The following is a 12,993-nucleotide window of genomic DNA, read 5'->3' as shown; positions in this document are numbered from 1 at the left end:
CAGAAACCAACCATCTTCTAGCTTTTTATTTTTAAAGGTTAATGTAGCAGACTGAGTTATGAAGCTGACTGTGGTTAATATGAACAGCTCCCCCGGGTTCCATTTGATGCAGTTTTAATAAATCCCCCTAACAGCATTTTGATAATTACAGGACAATCAGTAAGGGTTAATTTACTTTGAGCGACCAATGCTTACAAGCCCTACACTATGTACCTATGTACTTTATCAGCAGCACTTTCAATGTTGTCCCTTACATGGGTAAGCACATTATTAAGGGGACAGGGTTATCCAAATTCACCCTTTTTGACCCTTCAAGGACATCTGACATCATTTTAAATATCAGGAAGTAAATTGGGTTAAATTGGTTGCTATGGCAAAATCATGCATTCATTTGCCCAGTCCGCAAACTCTGAATTGGCTGGGTTTTCCTCTCGAATCCATGTTAGTCTCATACCTGAACCTAAAGCTCATCCCTACCTCTAATCTTCCCACTAAGGCTAGTCATACACTTTAAGATTTCAGCATACAGGATGGAGGACCGCCTGGTTGCCTGATTGGTGGGTTGCTATCTGATTGACTCTAAAAAGCATGAATTGAGAAATCTCCCTTTGCTGGCTGTTGTATTCAGACAACTGTAGCACCTGAATCATCTGACAATTTTCCATGTATCTGCTTTGATATTTCAATCAAACCAGGTGATCCCAACAGGGTCACTCTAAGCTCAAATTTTAGTAATTTGGCAGGAATTTTGAATCATGTATGACCAACTTAACCCTTCCCAAATCCTCACCCTAACCTTCAACTTAGATACCTCTACCCCTAACCCCCAAACTAACCATCCCTGAATTCCTAATTCTACCACCTACCCCCAACAATAACTCTCCCTATAACCCTAACCCTCACACTAACTCAATCACAATTACAGCACTAACTCCCCACACTAACCATCTCTGTAACCCTATCACTAATCCTAACACTAACTCTAATCTTACTACTAACCCTTGCCTTAGACATTCCTGTAACCTGTATCATCATGCTTATGCTCTATGTAACCCTAATCATGACACAAATCCTTGTTCCAATCCCTGAAGCCTTGTTTGCATACTCACCACCCCTGTTCTGAGATCTTCTGAACTGAAGCCCAACCTTTTCCTTTAATTATTGATGGGTTCATATGGGTTGTAAAAAAAAAAAAAAGAATGTGATTGGCTTTTTATTGTCCTTTTTGGCACTATGTATTGTTTATTATCAGCTCTCTATACAGTACATTTTTTAAATAATAATGCAGAATTTCCTTTTTTTTTTTCTCACATCCTTTTTTTCTTTTGAGAACAACTGTTTGAACATGTAGTAGAATTATAAGGAGTTCCATTAAATATTAGAACATCAAGCGTTGAACAAAGCATTGAAAGTTTTTAAATATGGTAGGAAGAAACCCAATCTTAAAGTTCATGTCTGGGAGCCCCTCCTCTCTGTCCTTTAATCCCTATCCCTTTTTATTTATAATAAAAAAAATACCAATAAGCCATTTTAGCTTACCTAATTCTATTGGTACATGACCTGCCAGTCTTCTCTCTTCTGAATTGTAGAGCAGGAGGGTCCTTTTTCAGGTTCCCTAACAGGCCTAAGTGACATGGGCACTTTCCTTTTGCTGTCCAGCAGCAGCGTCATTTCAAGCTGTAGATGATTACACTAGTTGTGATAGAGGATTTTAAAATACATTTTGAAATTTGAATACATTTTGAAATTGTAAATAGTTGGAGTAGGGGGCACAATCATTTTTCCAGAAATGGGTTTTACATTTATACCAGAGCACTATATAGTAGCTTTTTCTATGCCTTTTAGTCTAAATTGGTAATGGTCTTTCTGCTCCCTGAGATCATCATTTTGTTTGGCATTAGTTTCTAAATTGTGTACTACAACAAAAAAAATAGGGCTGCACAAAAATATATTTTCTGGGTTTAGTCTCCCAGCTACTTGAGGTACTGACCATTTAGTATGTATAGCTGTAATAAGTCAGTCCAAAGCTTTGTGGCACATAAAATAGAAATGGCATGCTTGTAATACAGCATTGGTAAGAGTGTTATACATGTGTGTGTTCCATGGATCATTACCCATGTATGATTTAATAACTAACATAACTGCATCGAAAGTCCTACTATAGACAAGTGTGATAATGCCTATTACAATATAGATGCTGTATAGATGCTATACTGGGTTATCTTTTCCAATTAAAAAAAAAGGTTGAAGCTATGAGACAAATACAGCTTTCCATTCATACAGAGACTACATATATACAAATTTACAGAGGAATAAATAAGACTTAAAAAGAAATGAAACAAAACACCTGCTGCATGTACAAAGTGTCTGTGCAGGCATCAGTCTTTCTTTGCACCTGCCATAGCCTTAGGCTGGGTTGTTGTGACAGCCCCATGGGAATTAGTGTAGGCTGAGCTTTGGGGCAAGCTCTGAGACTACTTGGAACTTTTAGAGCCTTCCCTTAAGCTCCGCCGCCACTCATACCTATTGGAAAAAGACTATAATGGGCTGCCATACTGGCCAATAAAAATATGCAAGAGGCAAGAAGGGATTGACAAGTGTAAACACTATCAAGAAGTGCCTATCAGAATGGTACAGAAAGCAAGAAGCAAGGCATTAAAGTTTGGTATAGGTGCCTACAGTTTATATCTGTACCAATTTTCTTTTTGTTTCATTACAGCTTTTCTAGACACTAGAATGGAAAAATTCTGTAAGCATTCAAGCATTCACCTATATTATAATAATAACGTAATTATTATTCAAGTGTTCTTTTGCATGCTAATACTTCCTGTTATGGAGATTCACCTACTTTCTGTAATATGGCATTGTAGGAAGTGAGGGATAACTCCTCTGGGGGGGGGGGGCACAGATAGCAAAAAAAATAGACATAGGTGCCAAACTGTATCCAAAACTAAACAGGAAATAATTGATTTGGTTGTTGTACTACTTATGAGATGTTCATCTTTTGCAGCTCACTCACATACAACAGCAGAATGGGGTTCTCTGTTCACAGTACTTACTGAACTGACTGAAGTATAGCCATGCATACACCATGGGACCTTTGCCATTTATTCTGTTGTACTGTAAAAGTTCTCCAGCAGTTTAAATTGCAGGTAAAATCCATAACTGCAGATCTCCATCTTTGAAAAAAATCTGAAACATCCAGAAACGGGAACTCTTCTGCAATAATATAAAAGGTGAACATGGTCTATTGTAAAGCACTGCACAAATTGTTGGTGCTATATAATAATAATAATCATAATAACATGGTAAAGGGGCTAAATGCACTGTTAAATACATAAGTTTGAACTGTCTTACCAACCAAAAATATGCAATTCTTTGTTTACTCCGGACACCTCTGCTAAACATCACAGCCAGGTTCTGACCTCAGTTTTCCTGCTGAAACCAAAGTACTACAGCTTGGTCAAGGACTTCCCCAGATGATGCTTGTATTGAGGTTCAGCAAAACATTGATGAGGTTAGCCCTCTGTTCTCCTCTCCCTTCAGCCAGCTTATGCTGTATTAACTCCTGGTTGGCTTTTAGTGGTTTCTCTTCCTCTCTAGTCTAAATTCTGCTATTCAGAGAGTAACAAGAGGCTATGATAAATAAAGACTGACGCACATTACTAAAGTTAATTATTTTTATTATTGAATATATTTTATATTTGCATACAATTTATTTTTAAAGCAGTTCAATGAATTTTAATTGATAGTCACACAGAGGCATTGGCCTTGGTGCTGTCATAGTGAATTGCTCCTTACATGCTTGTTTTAGGGCAACGGACAGCGAATATTGCTTTCAGGAATCCAGTGGAAGGGGTTTCTGCCATGTTGTCTAGACTCTTCCCAATGAAGTTGGTGCCTCATATAACAAGCTACTATGTACAGAGTATATTGTAACATTTCTGATACAGACATTTTCGAAGGAGAAAATGCTGTTCTTGCAACACTGGAATATATTAAAGGGAAAAAAGAAAAAAAAAACTTTAACAATCACAGATAAATAGATCCTAGTGCAGGCGTCTGCTTTACAAGCCTAAAAAAAAAAAAAAAAACAGCCTTTGGAAATCAGTAATATTGTCCTTGAATGAGGATATGCTGAGAATATTGACAGCGAAACTACCAATTTAATTATAATACATTAAAATACAGTTTTTCTTTTTTGCCCATCTAAAGCCGAGCCCAAAAACTGGAGAGTCGGATGTAAAATATTTGTAATATTTAGGAAAGCCAGAGTTTTACATAAAAGTAAACAGCAGAGCCTAAAGGCACAATTTTCAGCAACACAATAAAATGTGCAGTGAATTTATGGCGGCCATCCATTAGCTCTTACCAAGCCGGCATCACCCCATATCTGCAGTCCATCATTATAATAGAGGGTTAATGCACCAAATTTACATAAAAAAGTCATATTGTCTGCATGAATTATTTACGCTCTCAGCTGTTTTTACAGCTTGGATTCGGGGAGGGATTCTGCCAGTAAATTACTCTGTAGAGACCCGACGGTATCTGCAAACAGAGCTTAGAATAGAAGTAAAACGTGCAAGGCGCGAGCTTGTGGCTGTGACACAATGACACCAAGCAGAGTTGCCTTTGTTATGCAGAGATTAGACAGCAGAAGGATGGACAAGTGGACGCTGGAATGTCTCATGAATACCCATTTTTAAATTGGGAGTCAGTAAACAATCAGAATAAAATGTCTCAGAGAGATGCAATTGATTAAAGCAATATGCAAACCACAGTAACCCTCAGCAACCAATCAGCAATGATGTTACTTTGTTCTTTTATATTTTGAATAGGTTAAATGTGTAGTGTGAATGGTTACTAAAGGTTATTGCATTTTTCAAACTATTTACACATCTTTATTAAGAAGAAAGATTAAATATATCCTGGTTTCTTTAGTATCATCCACCTGCACATACATTAACAGTAGCACATTATGGTAGTAGTCTTATCTTCAAATGTATTGAGGTCCAGACTGGCAGCAGTCTGACAAAGATGACGTTTGAACAATGGTCCCAGAAGGTGCCATTTCTACTGCAAGGAAGACAAAGATTGACTAAGCACACACATACACACACACTGTATATTATTCTAAGTCTTATTGGCCTGGGAAGTATTTCACTTGGGTCATGTGGTTTCCCGTGGAACATGTGGATCAAGTGCTTTCCTACAGTTCAAGATGACTTCTAATAGGCTGGATGTTATTTCTGTGTCTTTGCATTAATACCCTACTGATAAAATCTTTGATATTTGTAAATGCCCATCCTAAATCAATTCTTTAAACAAATGATATAGTAATGGCACAAGTGCTAGTGTGCTACAAAAAGGAATCTAAAATAAGATAAATACTGTACATTATGTTTTATTTTGGAAACAGGCTCAAAAAGTAAAAAGAGGCCTTTAAGTTGGTCCTTGGGTCTCCAGCAGGATGGAGTGGCCAGTGAAAGGTCTCGCCCCTCTTGAGCCAGCTTTCTGCAGCAGCATCAGATAGTCCTCTCCATGGAAGGCCAGGAACAGCCATTGACTCTCACTGGAACAGGATACAGGACAGATGGAACATTCTGGAACAACTGGAACAGCAGCTTAAAACGTGCAAAAAGTGGTCCTCTCTTGGCGGACAGTCTGTCCTGCTGCAGTAAGTGTCTCTTAAAGGGTCACTAAAGGATTTTTTTTTAGCTAAATGGCTTCCTTTACCTTACTGCAGTACTGGTTTCATGTCCTTATTGCTCGTTTTTGCTTTGAAGTTGCTGTAATTCTGCTGTGATCTCCACAATTCCTGTTTCCTTATAACCACAGTACTGGGAGCTTTTCACGGTGGTCTAAGCTGTCATTACTGTGTGTCTAAAACTTAACAGAACCAATCAGATTCATTTTAAAAACAAAACACTGCCCTGGATTTGTTTGTTTTTGTTCTGTGTGTTTTTCTAGTTCACAGGAACATGAAACCAGTTTAAAAGTGAAACTAACCTTCAGGCACATTGTATGATTGATTTTCATCTATTTGTAATCATTTTTAAAAGGAATCAGTTAACTTTTATGTCTCTATACCCTGTAAACAGTAATTTCAGCAAATTTTTTTTTTCCTTTAGTGACCCTTTAAGCTCACTCCTTCAGGATTTTTAATCAGCAGCAAGGCCCCTGAACCCAGTACATAACATATGCACTAGTCCAGCACAGCCCACCATTCTGCTATTTATGCTCTACACATGGTGCTTAGTAGCGCATAGTTCATGTGAGTGATTTTTGTTTGATTGTATCATTGATCAGTAAATGGTTTTTATTCTATTGCAGTTTCTGTTGTTTCAGATTTTTACCGTGATTTAGCCCAGGTTCACACTGGGTACGATTTCCTTCGATTTGAGATGCGATTTCACATGTGAAATCGCATCTCAAATCGGCGGCATTTGCCGCCAATTGTCGACAATGACACTGTCCTAATCGGTGCGACGCCGCATCTGCGGCGCTGCACCAATTTAAAAAGTAGTTCCTGTACTACTTTTTGCGATTTCAGGCCGCGATTTACATAGACATCTGTGCAGAAACCTGCACAGATGTCTCTTAAATCGCGGCCGAAATCGGGACTGCCGGCGGGAGTAAAATCATGCGAGTTGAGCTGAACTCGCACGGCTTCACTCCCGCAGCCCAGTGTGAACCAGGGCTGAAGGAGAGTGAAATTAAGAGGTGTAGTAGATTCTTCTAAAGCAGCACTGTCTTAGTGATATTACCCTTGAATAATAAAAGGGTTAATAAAATCGAAGCTATAAGATCGAATCTAAGATTAGAATCTAAGATATAGAGGATTGTTGCTATACAGTAGATGCCCTAAATAGTGCTTCTTACCTTTCCTGAAATAGAAAGGTAAAGTTAGCTACCAAGTGACATTTCAGCTTTAGGTGGAGGTGTGAATTCACTTAAAGGATAAGTTCACCTTTGGAACATGTTACATGTTCTACCTGTTTTTATGGTGGAACATGTAACATGTTCCATAAGCTGTAGCCCCCCCCCCCCCAGGATCCCTTCCTCCCTGTGTGGCAGGGGATCTTCTCCACACACCCGCTGTGACAATTTGAAAACAGTGCAGAGCTAAGTCCACATGGCTGACGGCTTGTAGTTCTCAATGAACTGTGAGGGCACTAGTGAGTGCTTTCGTAGTGCACTGATTTTCCTGCTCTCAGTTAACTGCCTGCCTGTGCAAGGTACAGGCAGACAGCTATCCTGACAGTCTGCAGGAACCTGATATTGCAGCCACAATCTGATTATCGCAGGTGCAATGCTCTGCAGCTCCTTATAAAAATAAAAATAAATGCACATTTTATTTACCTGCAAAAAAATTGCATTTATATATTTTTTTCAAAAGGTGAACTTATCCTTTAAGCCATGACTAAGCACTGACTGTAAGTGCGAAACGCGTCGGCCATACTGTATCTTGTTGGTTTGCAGTGACTGTTTGTGCAGTTGAAAAATAAAAAGACAACTTTTTTAAGTGATTTTGGAGTGCAGCTGTCCAGTTCTCGTCCATTTATTTGCTAACTTATCCTTTAAACTGAGTATGGTGAAGAATTTATTATTAAATATTCACTGAATATAAGGACTATTTTGGATATTTTTTGGCTCACTCATTAATTGCAACACCTGTTACTAATCACTAGAGAAACTTTATCTTGTGATAAAAAAAGAACTTTGTGATTTATTTATATATTTCTTTCTTAATATTATTTTTGTTGTTAAAGTTAATAGAAAACCAAATCTAAATGAACCAAACATATCCTTCTATATTGTGTACTAACCTCAATCCAAATCACCAACTGTCATTTCTCTCTGTTGTCTCATCTCTCTGCTATCACTGATAATATTCCAAGCCGACTCCACAGCATCCAGAGTGAAGCATTACCCCTCCCATTTCACAGCACACAGCAACTGACTGACAACCTCCTTACTCAGCTGTATTTTTCCCTATGATTGTGTGTAGGGTGGGGGTCATGCCCATTCCCTCCTCTTAGGTTTCAGGTTTCACTGAGCTATGTGCTCTAACTGTGTGTGTGACATCAGATCCTGCCCCCTGCTTTCTACAGGTGACAAATAGCCTTTGATCTGTGTGTTTAGGAGGCTCAGGAGAAGAGAAGGCTGTAGATAAACAGGCACCGTTTTTTTGTAGGAGAATTTGTTTCATCTCTGTCTATCACCTGAGGCTAGTCACTTCACTGGGTATATGCAAACATTTAAAACCATTTACAAGTTTGTAAATTATATGTGTTAATAATATGTATTAATTTAGTAAATGCACTCAATATCACTGGCTGCAGTTGGGTGTGTTGATTTACTTATACAGAAAAGCACTACATTTTATTATTTATATGCTCCTTTTTTTATTGTAAAAAATAAATAAAAAAATCTGTAATTTGACTGTATTAATCAATTTCTTCCCTTTTCCAGCCTGTATGTCCGGGGAGCAGCTTGGTGTCATTAGCACTGCCTCCACGTGCACTGAGACTACAAGTCCCACAGCTCCTTGCACCTCTAGCTGCAATGTGCATTACACTCTTGCTGAAACTAATGCCCTTGACATGCCCAGGCTAGAGCAAGAAGTAATTTCATATTGATGTCAGTCAGTGTTAATGGGCACTACTAGGTGGGAAACTCCATCACATACATACATTGTAATTATAAATGTTAGTGTTCTGTTTATTTTTTTCATATTGGTATTAAGTAAAGCATTAGTGGTCCTAAGAGCTATTATGTTTTCATATATAAGCACTAACTAGAAGCAAATTTGCTTAGTAAACTATATAACAATAATAATAATCTTTTAATTTATATAGCACCTTTAAAACGTAGCTTCTCAAAGTGATTCACAAAGAAAACACAAGAAATACACAGGATAAAACAAAGGATAAAAGGCACAATTACATGAAAGCTTGTCTAAAGAAAAAAGTTTTTAAATTTGATTTGATTTGAGTTTAGACAAGATGACTCTCTGATGTTCTTTGGAAGTGAATTCGAGAGTTTTGGGGTATAGCAGTAGAAGGCTCTGTCTCTCAAATAATCTGTTTGTCTTACTACTTAGGGGGCTTAACTTTTTCACCACACTCAAAAACAACAGCAAAACAAGGCTCGCTGTTCACATTACTGTGTTACACCCTGGGCTGATGCTGCTGTGATAGTGGGTTTATTCAATTAAGGCTATACTGACCTCCTATAACTTTAGAGGTCTGCTACTTCTGGTAAGGAGTTTGCACATTTGAAGGCCTGGAGTGGTGACATCATGCATATGTTACTATGTCCCATCTGTTGTTGGCGCTCCCTCCTCTCCACACTTGTGACAGCGCCCCTCTAATTTTGCGCCCGGGGCGGTGGCCCCCCCTTGCACCCCCCACGCTACGCCACTGCTTGGAGTGGCACTAATCAAAATCATAAAATTATACAGCACCAGCTTTGGATGTTTTGTGAACTATGAATTGTTGGTGGGAGTTTTAGCTGCATATTTATTCATGCACATGAGCACTTTATTTACTTTATATGGTGTATGAAATGTATTTATTTTCACATATGGTTTGGAAGTTCATTAAAGGATAAGTTTTCCTTCGGGGACATGTAACATGTTCCACCCATTTTTCGTTCCTGTTCCTGCAGCCGCTCCCCAATCCCTACACTCCCAGTGACAGCAGCGGGGATCTTCTACCCGCACCCGCTGTCACTATTTAAAAAGAGCAGGGCCGGGTCATTGATTGACAGATCCCTGTGAATCAATGAACTACAAGTACCGAAAGCCGCAAAGGCTGTTGGCTTGTAGTTCTCAGTGAACTACCAGGGTGCTGTTTAGCACTCAAGTAATTCATTGATTCTTCCTGTCAGTGTGAAACTGCCTGATTGTATGATGTATGGGAAGACAGCTTACACTGACAGTCTGTAGGAGTCCTGTATGGCACCCATGATCTGTGGATGGAGGGTGCAATGCTTTCCAGGCTCCTACGAAAAAAAATTGGAAATGCATATTTTTTACCTGCAAAAAAAATGTGCACTTATTATTATTTTTTGAAAAATGGTGAACTTATCCTTTAATTTATATTGATTTGTATTGATTTTAATTATTTATTTTCTATCATATTACCATTTGATTTTTTTTTAATTGTCACATATATATTCATATTGATTTTTATTTTCTTCACTTTATGTTTTAAAAAGACAGTGGATCAAAATAGGTTTTGTGTATCATGTATTCAGATATAGGGTTGCTGCAGTCTTAGAAATCTTAGTGTTTTTTTATGTTGAGCACAGGTGGTTGGGCAATATAAATTGCAAAATAAAGCACCCTTGGATTTTGGGAACCCTGAAGATATTCGCGGGATATGATCCTGCTGGATCTCTTTAAAATGTTGTAATGCATGACTATTATATTTTTTATATTTTTTTCAGGCAGTACATTTAAAATACTTTTTACATGAAGCCTGCATGCAAATTCAGTACTAACGTACTTGGATATTATCTTTTATTTCATACATCTGTCTTCATACCTTTTTTTTTGTGTGTCATATTGAAATATTTTTGGTGAATGGATTCTCATGTACAAGACTAAACTGTCTCTTAAACAAAATATCATTACATTTTTATAGACATATCAACCCTCTGTATGTTATTGGGGACCACATTGCTCCAACAGTACTTGAGATGCAGAAAAACTCAAACATGGAACACTCGCTGTTTTATCTTTCTGTGCATGTCACCTGAGGTATCTTAGAGTCATATAAATATACACTATATTTTCAAAAATATTGGGACATCTGCCTTTATATGCACATGAAATTTAATGGCATCCCAGTCTTAGTCCGTAGGGTTCAATATTGAGTTGACCCACACTTTGCAGCTATAACAGCTTTAACTCTTCTGGGAAGGCTGTGCACAAGGTTTAGGAGTGTGTCTATGGAAATACCATTGACCATTCTTCCAGAAACGCATTTGTGAGGCCAGGCACTGATGTTGGACGAGAAAATCTGTCTTACAGTCTCCACTCTAATTCATCCCGAAAGTGTTCTATTGGATTGAGGTTAGGACTCTGTGCAGGTCAGTCAAGTTCCTCTACTCCAAACTCGCTCATCTGTGTCTTTATGAATTCTCTTTGTGGACAGCCTTTCCAGAAGCTGATATAGCTGCAAAGAGTGGGCCAACTCAATAATGAACCTCACGGATTAAGACTGGGATGCCATTAAAGTTCATGTGTGTATAAAGGCAAGCGTTCCAATACTTTTGACAATATCATGTAGATGAAAGTCAGTATCCCTTGCTTCCACAGAGATGTGAATCTCCTCTTCAGCCAGTAGATGGGTCGCAAAACACCACAAGCGTGTAATCTGCAGAACAAGAGCTAAAAATAAATCCTAGAGATGCAGGGATGCTGGAATTCACATAAATCCCTTTCTTCATTTACCAAGAGAGAAACTAACACTCATAAGCAGACAGCTAATAATTCTGTTTGGCAGGTTTACCGGCGGACTTAGATAGATCTCAGCAGACACCAAAAAAATGTACTGCAATATATTTGCACATATTTACAGCATGGTTATGCAAATGTATATTGCTGTTTTTTGGCTGAATCTGGAGTTTGAAAGCTATACTCTGAACCTTTAGCCTTCTTGATGAGCACATAGATAATAAAACAGGCACTTGTCTTAAAGCATATGTCAAGGTAAAAAAAAAAAACAATGCCATACACATCTTTAATACATGTACATTTTTCTGGGTGTTACCCCTTTAAAGACCATACAAGTACAAAAAAAAACCTTTTGATCATCAGAAATTCACTCAACTCCCAAGTTCTGTTGTGGGCCAACAAGACATACTTTCTTGTTGTCAGACCTGCCCGATGTCTTTTTTATAAACTACTTAACCATTCTTACTCTCAAATCTCCACAACATAAGGGCTGAATATTCTGTATCGCAAAATAAAAATTAGGCTGGATCTTTGAGATAAGACAGGACATTTGGAAGGAACTCAGGCAAGTTCTGAATTTCTGACAGTTTATTTGCACTTCCAATAGTATAATAAGCGGACCAAAAGGGAGAAAATAGAGAAAAGTTAATTGTTATCATTTACATAAACTCATGTCATCACTAAAGCGTGCCACCAATACCGCATAAAAGGAACATCCAGGAAGTGCCAGTAGGAAATTACTGTATGTAAACTGTGGCCAAAAGGTCCTGGAGATACTTGGACTTGGTGAATAATACATTTTGGACTTCTTAATACTGTGTGAAATCGCATATACAGGTGCATCTAAAAAAAAAATTAAGAAAAAAGTTTATTTATTTCAGTAATTCAATTCAAATATTACATATATTCATTACACACAGAGTGAGATATTTCCAGCATTTCTTTCTTTTAATTTTCATTATTATGGCTTACAGCTAGTGAAAACTCAAAATTAAGTATCTCAGAAAATTTTGAATATTGTGAAAAGGTTTTCTATTGCAGACTCGTGGTGTCACAGGCTAATTGTCTAATAAACTCAAAACACCTGTAAATATTTCCTGGGTCTTTATATGGTCTTTCAGTATAGTTCAGTAGGTTACACAATCATGGGGAAAATTGCTGACTTGACAGTTGTCCAGAAGACAGCCATTGACACCCTCCACAAGGAGGGTAAGTCGCAAAAGATCATTGCTAAAAAAGCTGGCTGTTCAGAGTGCTGTATCCAAGCATATTAACCTGCCTGGCGGTATCCCCGAGCGTGACTCGGGGTGTTTTTTTCATGCTGGGATCGGTATCCCCGAGTCACGCTCGGGGTGGATGTGCAGAGTGTGCAGCGGCACGGCTTACCTTTGCAGCATCCACAGACAAGTTACTCACCTTGTCCCTGGATCCTGCGATGCATCCCCGCTGTGTGAGCGAGCGGGTCCTTGCTCGATTCACAGTGTCCCCGTGTGCCGCCGATCTCCGTTCCCTGCGACGTTACGACG

The sequence above is a fragment of the Rana temporaria genome, chromosome 2 (assembly GCF_905171775.1).
Source record: "Rana temporaria chromosome 2, aRanTem1.1, whole genome shotgun sequence".
Lineage (NCBI taxonomy): Eukaryota > Metazoa > Chordata > Amphibia > Anura > Ranidae > Rana > Rana temporaria.
Note: the sequence above shows the minus strand (reverse complement) of the source record.